The 12,778-nt window shown below is 42.4% G+C and overlaps 1 protein-coding gene and 1 pseudogene across 1 annotated transcript in view; one reads left to right on the top strand and one right to left on the bottom strand.

The window, feature by feature from the left end:
• LOC126299251 (metal cation symporter ZIP14-like) overlaps window positions 1-12,778 on the bottom strand; it is a 142,841-nt gene that overhangs the window by 107,291 nt on the left and 22,772 nt on the right. The gene's annotated exons all lie outside the window — the stretch shown is intronic.
• On the top strand, window positions 350-467 carry LOC126299829 (5S ribosomal RNA; annotated as a pseudogene).

Here is a 12,778-nt window from a genome sequence, read left to right on the forward strand (position 1 = left end):
GGTTCGTGCACCCATGCTGACTACTGTTCATAGGCGATGAAGGCTGGATTGGCACGCCAGTACCGCAAATGGATCTGCACTAAGTGGCTATAGGTGGTCTTCTCAGATGAATCACGTTTTACGCTTTATTGGACAGTTGATTGTTGGCGTTTACGGCTCTGCAACGATCATCGGTAGGGCCAAGGCCAGAGGGGGGGAGCGTTACGGTCTAGGGAATGTTTTCGTGACATTCCCTGGGTGATTTCGTCATTCTGGAACACACAACGGATCAACACAAATACGCATCTATCCTTGGGAACGTGTTCAACCACACATGCAGTTTATTTTTTCCTCGGCACGATAACTTTCAGCCAACGGCCTTGCTGCAGTGGTAGCACCGGTTCCCGTCAGATCACCGAAGTTAAGCACTGTTGGGCTGGTCTAGCACTTGGATGGGTGACCATCCGGTCTGCCGAGCGCTGTTGGCAAGCGGGATGCACTCAGCCCTTGTGAGGCTAACTGAGGAGCTACGTAATTGAAAAGTAGCGGCTCCGGTCTCGGAAACTGACATAGGGCCGGGAGAGCGGTGTGCTGACCACATGCCCCTCCGTATCCACATCCAGTGACGTCAATGAGCTGAGGATGACACGGCAGCCTTCATGGCCTGTTCGGGAGGAGAGAGAGAGAGAGAGAGAGAGAGAGAGAGAGAGAGAGAGAGAGAGAGAGAGAGAGACGATAACTTATACGAAAAGGACAATGCAACCTGCCATACAGCTCGCAGCGCACGTGCGTGGTTCGAAGAGCACCAAGACGAGATTACCATACTCCCTTTACCACCAAACCTCTCGAATTTAAACCCAATCGAGATCTGTGAGACACCTCGATCGTGCTGTTTGTGCCATGGATCCTCAACCGCGAAACCTAGCGCAGCTGGCTAGGTTACTGAAGTGAGAACGGCTCCACATTCCTGTCGGTACCTTCAAGAGCCTCTCTGACTCTCTTGAATGTCCACGCTGCAAAGGGAGGTTATTCACGCTGTCGACAGGTAGTCCATTAATTTGTCTGGACAATGTATAATGCCACACTCCGGACAAATGCTTTCAGAAAAGACATCCTAACACATTTATATTCAATACTAACTTTTTTTCTTGGTCAAAGAAGCTTCTGTTACTACTGGCAGTCTACGCTTATATCCTCTTTGTTTCTGCCATCGTTAGTTAATTTGCAGCTCAAATAGAAAATTTCGAATATTACTTTTAGTGTCTCGTTCCGTAATCCAATTCTTCCACTATCTCCCGATTTAATTCGACCATATTCCATTCCCCTTGTTTTACTTTTATTGATCTTCGTCATATAAGCTCTCTTCAAGACAATACCGATTGAACTGATGTTCCAAGTACTTTCCCGCCTCTAAAATAATTACAATGTTTTTATTTTCATCCCCATGGACATCAAATTCATTTTCAAAATTTTCTTTAGTTTACTTCACTGGTCCTCAGAGTATAGATTGAATGAGTTGAGGGTAGGCTACAAACGTCTTTCATTGCCTTTTCTGTTAAATTCCGCCTTTCTCATCCTTCGACTCTTGTAACTGAAGTTTGGTTTCTCTACAGATTTTAGATAAACCTTCACTTCGAAACAGTGTGGTATAGCTTGAAGACTGGCGGTTGTCCTTTTAATGCAAAACTTCGAAGACTCTTCACATTAAAGGCACATAATTCCATTTGCCACTGCAGGTTAATCTATAAGAAAGCGGTACTAAATCTTGTGGAACTTATGTTTCGATAGAAGATATTTGTATCTTATTTATTCGTATATTATGTCCATGTCTCTTAAATAATCATTTACATAGTTATATATGTGGTGTCTGTTCTTCCGGACATTTTGTTCCAGCAGCCATTATCAATCAAGACACAAAGGAATTGCATGTAGTTGCTAGTGGGCATTATTTACATTAATGGGAAAAGCTGAAAATTTATATTGGACCGGGATTCAACTTTCCCAGTTGTAAATCAATGCACACTAGCAGCTAAATGTCGTAATTCCTTTTTGCCTTGATGTACAGAGTTCTTGAGACATTCTTGCAGACAGATATTTCTTAGGAAGGAAAATCAGAGTTTTTACGTCTGTAGAGATGTGAGATGGAAATGGATCGTGTTCTTATCGAAGGAACCATCTCGGCATTTACCTATTGCAGTTTCGCAAACCCACGAGCGGGGATCGGAACGCCGTCAGCCTGACTGTGGCCCATTGTTGCACTGACAAGCGGACTGTACAAACTTCCCTCGCCGCTTGATTCATAATGATACGGTGTGTAGGGCACGATTAGGCCTCCATCTTGTGTATGTAGGGAGATGCAACTCTCAACCGTTTTCGACAAAATCGAGTTTTGAAAATTTTACGCGGGCTCACATACTTCGTATGATGATCGCTAGTATTCAAGGAGTCCACAGTCGAGCGAGTAATTGCTTAGTTTCGATCGGTCTCTGGATCGTATCTCGCTTCCGCTGTTTTTTTTCTTTTCTTTCATTCTCCGTAATTATAACAACAGATATGCGTGATACGCGACGAAATTGTATGATGACCGAGAACCATTTATGAATGTAAACCAAGTCTGTTTTGCAATAGTCACACTGAAAATAACCATGCATAGGCAAAAATTCGATTTTCATTACATGTGCTGTATGTCGCAATAATTATTGTTTTTCATGTTCTATGGCCAGTATCATCCTGATTCGCGCAGGTTAAAAAATGGTTCAAATGGCTCTGAGAACTATGGGACTTAACTTCTGAGGTCATCAGTCTCCTAGAACGTAGAACTACTTAAACCTAACTAACCTAAGGACACGACACACATCTATGACCGAGGCAGGATTCGAACCTGCGACCTTAGCTGTCGCGAGATTCCAGACTGTAGCGCCTAGAACCGTTCGGCCACTTCGGCCGGCCATTCGTGCAGGCTCCAAAGTTACTCATTATGCTTTCCAGAAATGTAGATACAATAATATAAATAAGATTGCGATGCAGATTTCAATAAAAAGTCTCGTGTATCATATTTTTACTTCCAAACTCCTTACGAAAAAAAATCCTTTTTCAAGATACACATTATAAAAATAATAAACGAATAATTAATTATTGATCATTTACACAATAATAATAAACCTGTTGTTATAATTACGTGGGAATGGAAAAAAGAGTGAGAGTCGATCCATAGTTCTCGCGCTTACGAGCCTTAGCGCTTGCCAGCTGTTGTGGCCGAGCGATTCTAGGCGCTACAGTCTGGAACCGCGCGACCGCTACGGTCGCAGGTTCGAATCCTGCCTCGGGCATGGATGTGTGTGATGTCCTTAGTTTATTTAGGTTTAAGCAGTTCTAAGTTCTAGGGGACTGATGACCTCAGATGTCAAGTCCCATAGTGCTAAGAGCCATTTGAACCATTTGAGCCTAAGCACTTATTACCTCGGCTGCGGCCTCCTTGACCAGTTGCGACTATACAAAGTATAAAAACACGCTTCAAAACCGATTTCATGGAACACCGTTGAGAGTTGAGTCTTCCTGTTTGCATATGGGGACACTATATTTAATGTGCACTCCAAACCATGTTGCAAATTGGCATTTTTCTCATATCTAAATCATTGGCAATCGTTGCCAGAGGTAAAGAAGCGGTCAGTAAGAGAAAAAAGACCGACTGAGGATCGAAATCCAAAACTTTGGGACTGCAGTCTGGTATTTCTGCTACTCCTCCTACCACAAGACCTTATCCTTTCCGTTTCCTTCCCTATCTTTCTCCAATCCGTCATTGTATTCCGTCTTTACTGATTTCGTCATCAACAGGACGTTAAATGTCAATCTTCCTCCCTTTCTTCTATACGCGAGCGCTAACTATATGGTCACTAGATGAAACTATACAAGATGCTGAAATCAGTAACCAAAACAATCTGTCCGTAGGTGTATGAGCTACTGATTATGACATCAAATATTATAAATTCTATATACAGGGTGTTTCAAAAAAATATATGTGGGTTTTAAGGCTTTATCGCATTTATTACATTCAAATTACAGTTATAAATAATTCATCAAATCAAATAGAAACTCAAACAGTTTTTCTTAAATTTATTGGCCGTGAGCACCACTCGTCACACATCGAGTCGATAGGTGAGTTCTTCTCAAACCTTGCTCAGTGCGTCTAGTATAATTGTTGCAACACTACTGTTTCTAAAATCAGGTAGACCCGCTGGTAGCGGAGGCGTACACGTATGACCCTTTATGAAATCCCAGAGGTAAAAATTGTATGTGGTCAGATTGTGTGTGAACGTGGCGGTCTTGTGAAAGAAGCTCTGTCAACCGGCCACTTGCGCTCAATCCAGCGGTCGGGTACAGCGTCGGTTAACCAATTGCGTACTGGGTTATGAGAATGAGGCGGTGCACTAACTTGCTGCCATATAAAGTTTTGTGGTTTCGCTTCTTCCAGTTAAACATAGAGCCATTCTTATAGCGCATCAAGATAAGAAAAACCAGTTACAGTTGCTTCGCCGAAAAAGAAAGGCCCATAAACTTTCCGCCGTGATATGGCTCAAAAGCATTCAGTTTAGGGGAGTCTCGTTGCAACCGGACCATCTTGTGGGGATTTCCTGAACCCCGCCACGCTCCTACAGATGCGCACATTATGTGTGTTCACATTTCCACTTAGGTGAAATGTCGATTTATCACTGAAGACGACACGTCCAGAAAATCTTCCTCGTCATGCAGCAATATTACGCTCGCAAAGTTGAAACGTAAATCGTGGTCTGTAAGCTTTAGAACCTGTAGCAGCTACAAACGATAACGCCGCAGTTTTAAGCGTCTCCTTAAAAGTCTCCACACAGACTGACTAAGGACTAGCCTTCCGGACTAATTTCTTGGGCTGCGCGTGAACTCTCACTCGTTCAACAAGTTTGTCATGTCATACTCTTCCCCTTACGAACATGTATACAGACGAAACTATTTGATTTGCTCTTTCATTTGATGTACTATTCATGATTGTAAGTCGAATGTAATAAATGCTACAAAACCTTTAATGTAATATGTAAACAGAATTGGCATTCATATGCGGACTTTACTTCTGTAGAAGTTCCGGACACTGGAGGGTTTGAAAAATGCCGTGAGTCTGGAGAAAATGATTCGGAAATTCAAAGAGACGGTTTCTTTTGGTGTGCGACTTTGCATTTTTCTTTACTGTACTATATACGGGTGATTATAATTATACTTCCAAATCGTTGTAGAAGTAACACCACTGGTCAGAATGCGCTAAACTGCAACGTAATGTTATCGGAGAAGGGAGAAAACGTGTGGCAGAAGAAAAAAAGTAGTGCGAAAATTGATCAATAGATGGCGCTGTATGTGTTACAATACGTAAATGGGAACACCTGTCATGCGCACGACCCATTGAAGTTCGTATATACACGCCAGGTACACGGCTTTTCCACCTTTCGCGTCTGCGACGTTCGCCATGACTGTCTCAATGCAGGATCGTGCTCTGCTTGTAAAGCTGTATTATAAGAATGATGACTGTGCACACGTCGCTCTGTAGAAGTTCCGGACACTGGAGGGTTCGAAAAAAGGCGTCTGTCCGATGACTGCCGTGAGTCTAGAGAAAATGGTTCGGAAATTCGAAGAGACGGTTTCTTTTGGTGGGCGACCAGGTAGAGGGAGAAAACGAATTGATTCGACATCAGTGGAAGCAATGACCACAGCAATGCAGGAGAAGACGAGTGGTGGTGTGCAAACGTGTAGTGCACGGAGAATTGCCCGAGCATTGGTAATACCCGTGACCACGGTGCGTAAAATCCTACAAAACATCCTTCTTTGCTATCCATTCAAAATAACCCATGTGCACGAGTTGCTTCCTGTTGACCTGCCAGCAAGAGAGACGTTTGCTTCAGAATTTCTTGCTCACATGGAAGTGGACAGTGACTGGCCGCGGAAGATTTTGTGGCCAGACGAAGACCACTTCCATCTTACAGGATATGCCAATACACAGAATTGTCGAGTATGGGCAACGGAAAATCCACACGCAAATTAACCAGTACCACTTCATCATGAAAAGGTCACTGTGTGGTGCGGGTTTACAGCATCGTTTATCATAGGGCCAAATTTTTTCGAAGAGACAGGTGCTTCCGGTCCTGTTATCTGTACCGTCACTGGTAAGAGCTATGACTGTCTTTAGCGCAACAACGTCATTCCGGCTCTCCAACAGCGCTGATGTGTGTGGATGGCATCATTTTTATGCAAGATGGCGCGCCTCCGCACACTGCAAATCCAGTTAAGCAGCTGCTGATGCGCTATTTCGGAAATTCTAGAATTATCAGATGCCATTTCCCAACAGCCTGGCCGTCCCGATCTTAATCCGTGTGACTTCTGGTTTTGGGGCTACCTGAAAGATGTTGTGTTCAGTGTTCCGATTGCGAACTTCGCTACATTGAAGGCATGCATTGCGCAACACGTTCTGAACATTACCCGGAAACACTTCGAACAGTTGCGGAACATGCTGTTTCTCGATTTTAACTTGCAGAAAACGGTGGACAGCATATTGATCATATTTTGTACCAGTCACACAGAAATTAGAAATCCGATTTGATTTTGATTGATGCTTTTAATGCTCTTTTTGGCCTCAGGACAGTTAAAAACCGATTTTTCCCATCCGATGTAATATGAACTTGCTGTTGTGGATGGGCTTACGTAGCTAACAGTATCACACCTACACACCCATGCCCACTGGGTATTACAGTCTGTTTAACGCCAAACGTACACCTTGGACATTTTTGTATGATTCATTTGTCATTTGTAGTCGACCACTATTAAATTATGATGCTTACAGCACCATCTATTGCTACATTTCGTTACTCCCAATGTTTTGTTACAATGTTTTTCTTCTACCATACGTTTTCCTCCCTTCTCCGATAATATTCCGTTGCAATTTGACGTCATTCTGACCAGTCGTGTTATTTCTACGGCGGTTTTAAAGTTTAACTATAATCACCCTATATATTCGGGAAGGCCGCACTTCAAATCCCCGGCCGGCCTTCGACATCAATGTTTTCCATGGTTTTCTTAAATATATTTAGGCGAGTGCCGCGACAGTTCCTTTAGAAAGGACACTAACGATTATCCCATCTTTTCCCCAACCAAATTTTTTGCTCCGTTTCCAATTATCCCGTCTTTGAAGAGATGTTAAACCTTAATGTTCTTCGTAAATGACGAAACGCGATGAGGGATCTGGTAACGACATCCTTATATAATCCCGGATTAGGCTGTACCTAAATCATGTAGTGATGGTACAAGGAGAACAGCGCACAAAACAACTACTGCCCAAAAACTGAACCATACCTCTTTCATAACAAATTGGATTAAAGTTATTAGAAAGAATTATTTAAGCATGTATGTATGGTCAATAAATATGACATGTCTACAAATAGGACTGGCAGAAAAATACCATTTTTAAAACGGGAAAAAAGAGGTTAATGTAATGAAGTGGTTCACGGAACTTGATGCACATTAGTTCTGTGCAGACATTGCACACTGGGTGCACCAGTGGGACAAATGAATGGACAAACATGAAGAATATGTTTAATAAAATGAGAACCATTGATACTCGACAAAGTTTCAGAAAAATTTATTTTGACACTTTTTGTTCATGCGAACTCTTTGTTACCACAATTTTTTAATCCCCTTCGTATTTATATTCTGGGAGGCTACCAACAAATACTGAAGATGTATTGCACTTCTAAAACATATTTCTAAGTTTTGGTTTGGTTGATAGATACATTGTTGTCTTACCAAGTATAGAGGTGTCTAATCTATGATTTCACCTCTAATGAATTTTATAGTGTAAATTAAGAAGTTCACGAAACTCATAAATTAACGATTACAAATGAGCAAATTTGTGTAGCACAATTCGCAGGTTTTTTACTAGGTTGCAAACTGAAGGACTGGAAGATACCGCTATCTGTGTGGCAAATAACTGTAGCATTTGCTTCGGCCTATGTACGTGGTAGGAGCTGTCTAAAGAATATGTCAGCTTCTACGTAAATTTAACAGCATTTATTGACAAATAACACAACTTTTTCCGGTCATATCTTACTTACATTTCTACAGTAGTTTCCTGCTGGGACACGTCTATGAATAAATTTTCAAGCCAATAGTAGGTTTAGATTCTGTGCGTTATCTAAATGTTTTCAGCACAAGTGGATGTCAAGTGCAAGTGCTGTTGTGTAGAGCAGTTTAATTTTTCACAGTCAAATAAGAACCTAATATCTGACAAGGGAACTTCATCAACTTGACCTCGTATTTGCTTGGTAAAAAACACATGAGCTATATATCAACCCTACCAATGGATCTCACTCGAAAATTCGGGCCATATGCAGATACTACGCAGGTACGGCCCTCACAACGTACAGCTTTTAAACATTCGCGCGCTCGGGTTACTTGTCACGCGTCCCCCTTCACTGCGGCCGCCGTAATGCCCGAACGTGAAGTGCTGTGCAACAGTGAGTCCCCCAAAATCTGAAGTGTGGAAAGCGGAGGAGGGAATAATAGTACGAAATTAAACCTATATAGTGGAACTCTTACAAGAGTACGCGATTTCCCAAAATCATTTCAGGCAAATGCCGGGATGGTTCCTTTGAAAGGGCACGGCCGATTTCCTTCCCAATCCTTCCCTAACTCGAGCTTGCGCTCCGTCTCTAAAGACATCGTTGTCGACGGGACGTTAAACACTAACCACGACCACCACAAGAGTACTCCAGTTTAATAGTGTCAGCTTTACATATATATATATATATATATATATATATATATATATATATATATATATATATATATATATAAAACCATGCATCGATTAACCGTGCGACTGCTACGGTCGCAGGTTCGAATCCTGCCTCGGGCATGGATGTGTGTGATGTCCTTAGGTTAGTTAGGTTTAAGTAGTTCTAAGTTCTAGGGGACTGATGACCACAGCAGTTTAGTCCCATAGTGCTCAGAGCCATTTGAACCATGCATCGATTATATTCAAAATTAAATTACGCTACACTACATGTTGAATGCTGAAGATTAGATGGGTAGATCACATAACTAATGAGGAGGTATTGAATAGAATTGGGGAGAAGAGAAATTTGTGGCACAGCTTGACTAGAAGAAGGTATCGGTTGGTAGGACATGTTCTGAAGCATCAAGGGATCACCAATTTAGTATTGGAGGGCAGCGTGGAGAGTAAAAATCGTAGCAGGAGTCCACGAGATGAATACACTAAGCACATTCAGAAGGATATAGGATGCAGTAGTTACTTGGAGATGAAGAAGCTTGCACAGGATAGAGTAGCATGGAGAGCTGCATCAGACCAGTCCCTGGATTAATGACCACAACAACACCAAATGTTGGAAAACCGTCTCTTTCGTTTCCAGTGCAATTATGAATCGCAATATAAAAATGTTCAAAGCAAAGGGATCTTTGACACCCGCTACACCTTATAAATTGCGCACTTTACTAGCATCGAAACAGTATTTAACTTGATATTCACAGTATTCTGGCCGGTCACTGCTGTAGCCGCTTCGATACCACGCGTACTGGAAGACTAACCTAAACGCTAGTGCGTATAACTGCCTGTAAAGAAGCGACTGCATTTGCAGGACGGCGTTCTGATGAGCGAAGTTTACATCGATACTCAGAAGTCGTACCGAGTTGGTAAACCTCCGGATAAACCCCTTGAACACGCGGAAACCAAATATGTCTAGCGGTTGGCAGTGTCTTGTCCCTCCTGGTGGCAATATGGAAACGGCGGTGTCTTCTACTCCGTGTCCTTCATGCACTGACAAACTTTTGTAACCAGAAAACGAGTCCACTATTAAAACTGATATGTTATCATCTCGGATGATTTTATAAAACACCTCTTCATGCCACTTTTATAAGTGTTCCTTGTTCACTTTCCCAGAAGATGAGGCGGCAACTACAATATTGTCCGCGTGAAAAAAAATTGTTTGACACGTGGCACAAACGATTCGATCAACTCTTTTAAAACAATAAACAAAAGTGACTGCAAGAGTCCATCTGCAGATATCGTTGGTATTATTGTGTAGGTATGAGTTGTGTTACTGACGGACGACATCTTTTGTCCCTTTTTTCGCAAGAGTTCGACCTGACATCGTTTCTAAATTATTCTATGTACTGACTTGGCAGAAAATCCAAAGAAATTTTGGTCTTATGTCAAAGCGGCAGGTGGATCAAAACAAAATGTCCAGACACTCTGTGACCAAAATGGTACTGAAACAGAGGACGACAGACTAAAGGCCGAAATACTAAATGTCTTCTTCCAAAGCTGTTTCACAGAGGAAGACTGCACTGTAGTTCCTTCTCTAGATTGTCGCACAGATAACAAAATGGTAGATATCGAAATAGACGACAGAGGGATAGAGAAACAATTAAAATCGCTCAAAAGAGGAAAGGCCGCTGGACCTGATGGGATACCAGTTCGATTTTACACAGAGTACGCGAAGGAACTTGCCCCCCTTCTTGCAGCGGTGTACCATAGGTCTCTAGAAGAGCGAAGCGTTCCAAAGGATTGGAAAAGGGCACAGGTCATCCCCGTTTTCAAGAAGGGACGTCGAACAGATGTGCAGAACTATAGACCTATATCTCTAACGTCGATCAGTTGTAGAATTTTGGAACACGTATTATGTTCGAGTATAATTACTTTTCTGGAGACTATAAATCTACTCTGTAGGAATCAGCATGGGTTTCGAAAAAGACGGTCGAGTGAAACCCATCTCGCGCTATTCGTCCACGAGACTCAAAGGGCCATAGACCCGGGTTCACAGGTAGATGCCGTGTTTCTTGACTTCCGCAAGGCGTTCGATACAGTTCCCCACAGTCGTTTAATGATCAAAGTAAAAGCATATGGACTATCAGACCAATTGTGTGATTGGATTGAGGAGTTCCTAGATAACAGAACGCAGCATGTCATTCTCAGTGGAGAGAAGTCTTCCGAAGTAAGAGTGATTTCAGGTGTGCCGCAGGGGAGTGTCATAGGACCGTTGCTATTCACAATATACATAAATGACCTGGTGGATGACATCAGAAGTTCACTGAGGCTTTTTGCAGATGATGCTGTGGTGTATCGAGAGGTTGTAACAATGGAAAATTGTACTGAAATGTAGGAGGATCTGCAGCGAATTGACGCATGGTGCAGGGAATGGCAATTGAATCTCAATGTAGACAAGTGTAATGTGCTGCGAATACATAGAAAGATAGATCCCTTATCATTTAGCTACACAATAGCAGGTCAGCAACTGGAAGCAGTTAATCCCATAAATTATCTGGGAGTACGCAAATGGAGTGATTTAAAATGGAATGATGATATAAAATTAATCGTCGGTAATGTAGATGCCAGACTGAGATTCTTTGGAAGAATCCTAAGGAAATGCAATCCGAAAACAAAGGAAGTAGGTTACAGTACGCTTGTTCGCCCACTGCTTGAATATTGCTCAACAGTGTGGGATCCGTACCAGATAGGGTTGATAGAAGAGATAGAGAAGATCCAACGGAGAGCAGCGCGCTTCGTTACAGGATCATTTAGTAATCGCGAAAGCGTTACGGAGATGATAGATAAACTCCAGTGGAAGACTCTGCAGGAGAGACGCTCAGTAGCTCGGTACGGGCTTTTGTTGAAGTTTCGAGAACATACCTTCACCGAAGAGTCAAGCAGTATATTGCTCCCTCCTACGTATATCTCGCGAAGAGACCATGAGGATAAAATCAGAGAAATTAGAGCCCACACAGAAGCATACCGACAATCCTTCTTTCTACGAAAATTACGAGACTGGAATAGAAGGGAGAACCGATAGAGGTACTGAGGGTACCCTCCGCCACACACCGTCAGGTGGCTTGCAGAGTATGGATGTAGATGTATATGTAAATGAAACCCAGTCTGATCCATATTGTAAACATTCTGTTTACCGAACGCTTCCATAACAGCACTGGTGTCGGCGACGAACTTTTCACAGGCAGTAATTATGGCTGTTTCATCACATAGCTTTTTGGTGTTGTAACAAGGGTTATGTCACGATCTTACCATGCATACAAAAATGTGGCTCCTCAGGTGCTATGAGCTCGCACTTCTCTTGTATGGTGTGGAAACATGGACCCTTACAAAGGCAACCACTGCCAGACTCTAAGCCTTTGAACTGTGTCTATACACAAGAGTGTTGAGAATATCATGGACTCAGAAAGTGACAAACGTCCAGGTTCTACGTCGAGTTAACAAAAGCCCAGAACAGATCAACATTATAAAGTGTCGCAAACTACAATACCTTGGCCACTTCATGAGGTATCCAAAACGATATGAGCTGTTTCAAAGTATCCTGCAATGTAAAATCGAGTAAAAGATACCTCCGGAACGAAGAAGAAGTTCCTGGCTCGACAAACTTAGATAAAGGTTTAATATTAGCGCTGAAGAACTGTTTCGTATTGCAACTGATAAAGACAGAATAGCCATGATGATCGCCAACGTCCGAAGCGGACAGGCACGCTAAGAAGAACCTGGATTATCTTTCGAGACACAATACCGTATTTCTTGTTTACCACCCAGCATATGCCACGAAATCATTTAGGTCCCCCCTCCACTGCGGCTTGAATGCCCTACGATTGTACGTTAACGTCGTGGATCGCGAAATTATCGCTATATGCATTGTTAAATTTATCTAAACAGATTGTATTTACTATTGCAGACTTTTGGCGATGGGTGCCACGATATTCGACGTATTTATTC

The sequence above is a fragment of the Schistocerca gregaria genome, chromosome X, assembly GCF_023897955.1.
Source record: "Schistocerca gregaria isolate iqSchGreg1 chromosome X, iqSchGreg1.2, whole genome shotgun sequence".
In the NCBI taxonomy this organism is placed as follows: Eukaryota; Metazoa; Arthropoda; class Insecta; order Orthoptera; family Acrididae; genus Schistocerca; species Schistocerca gregaria.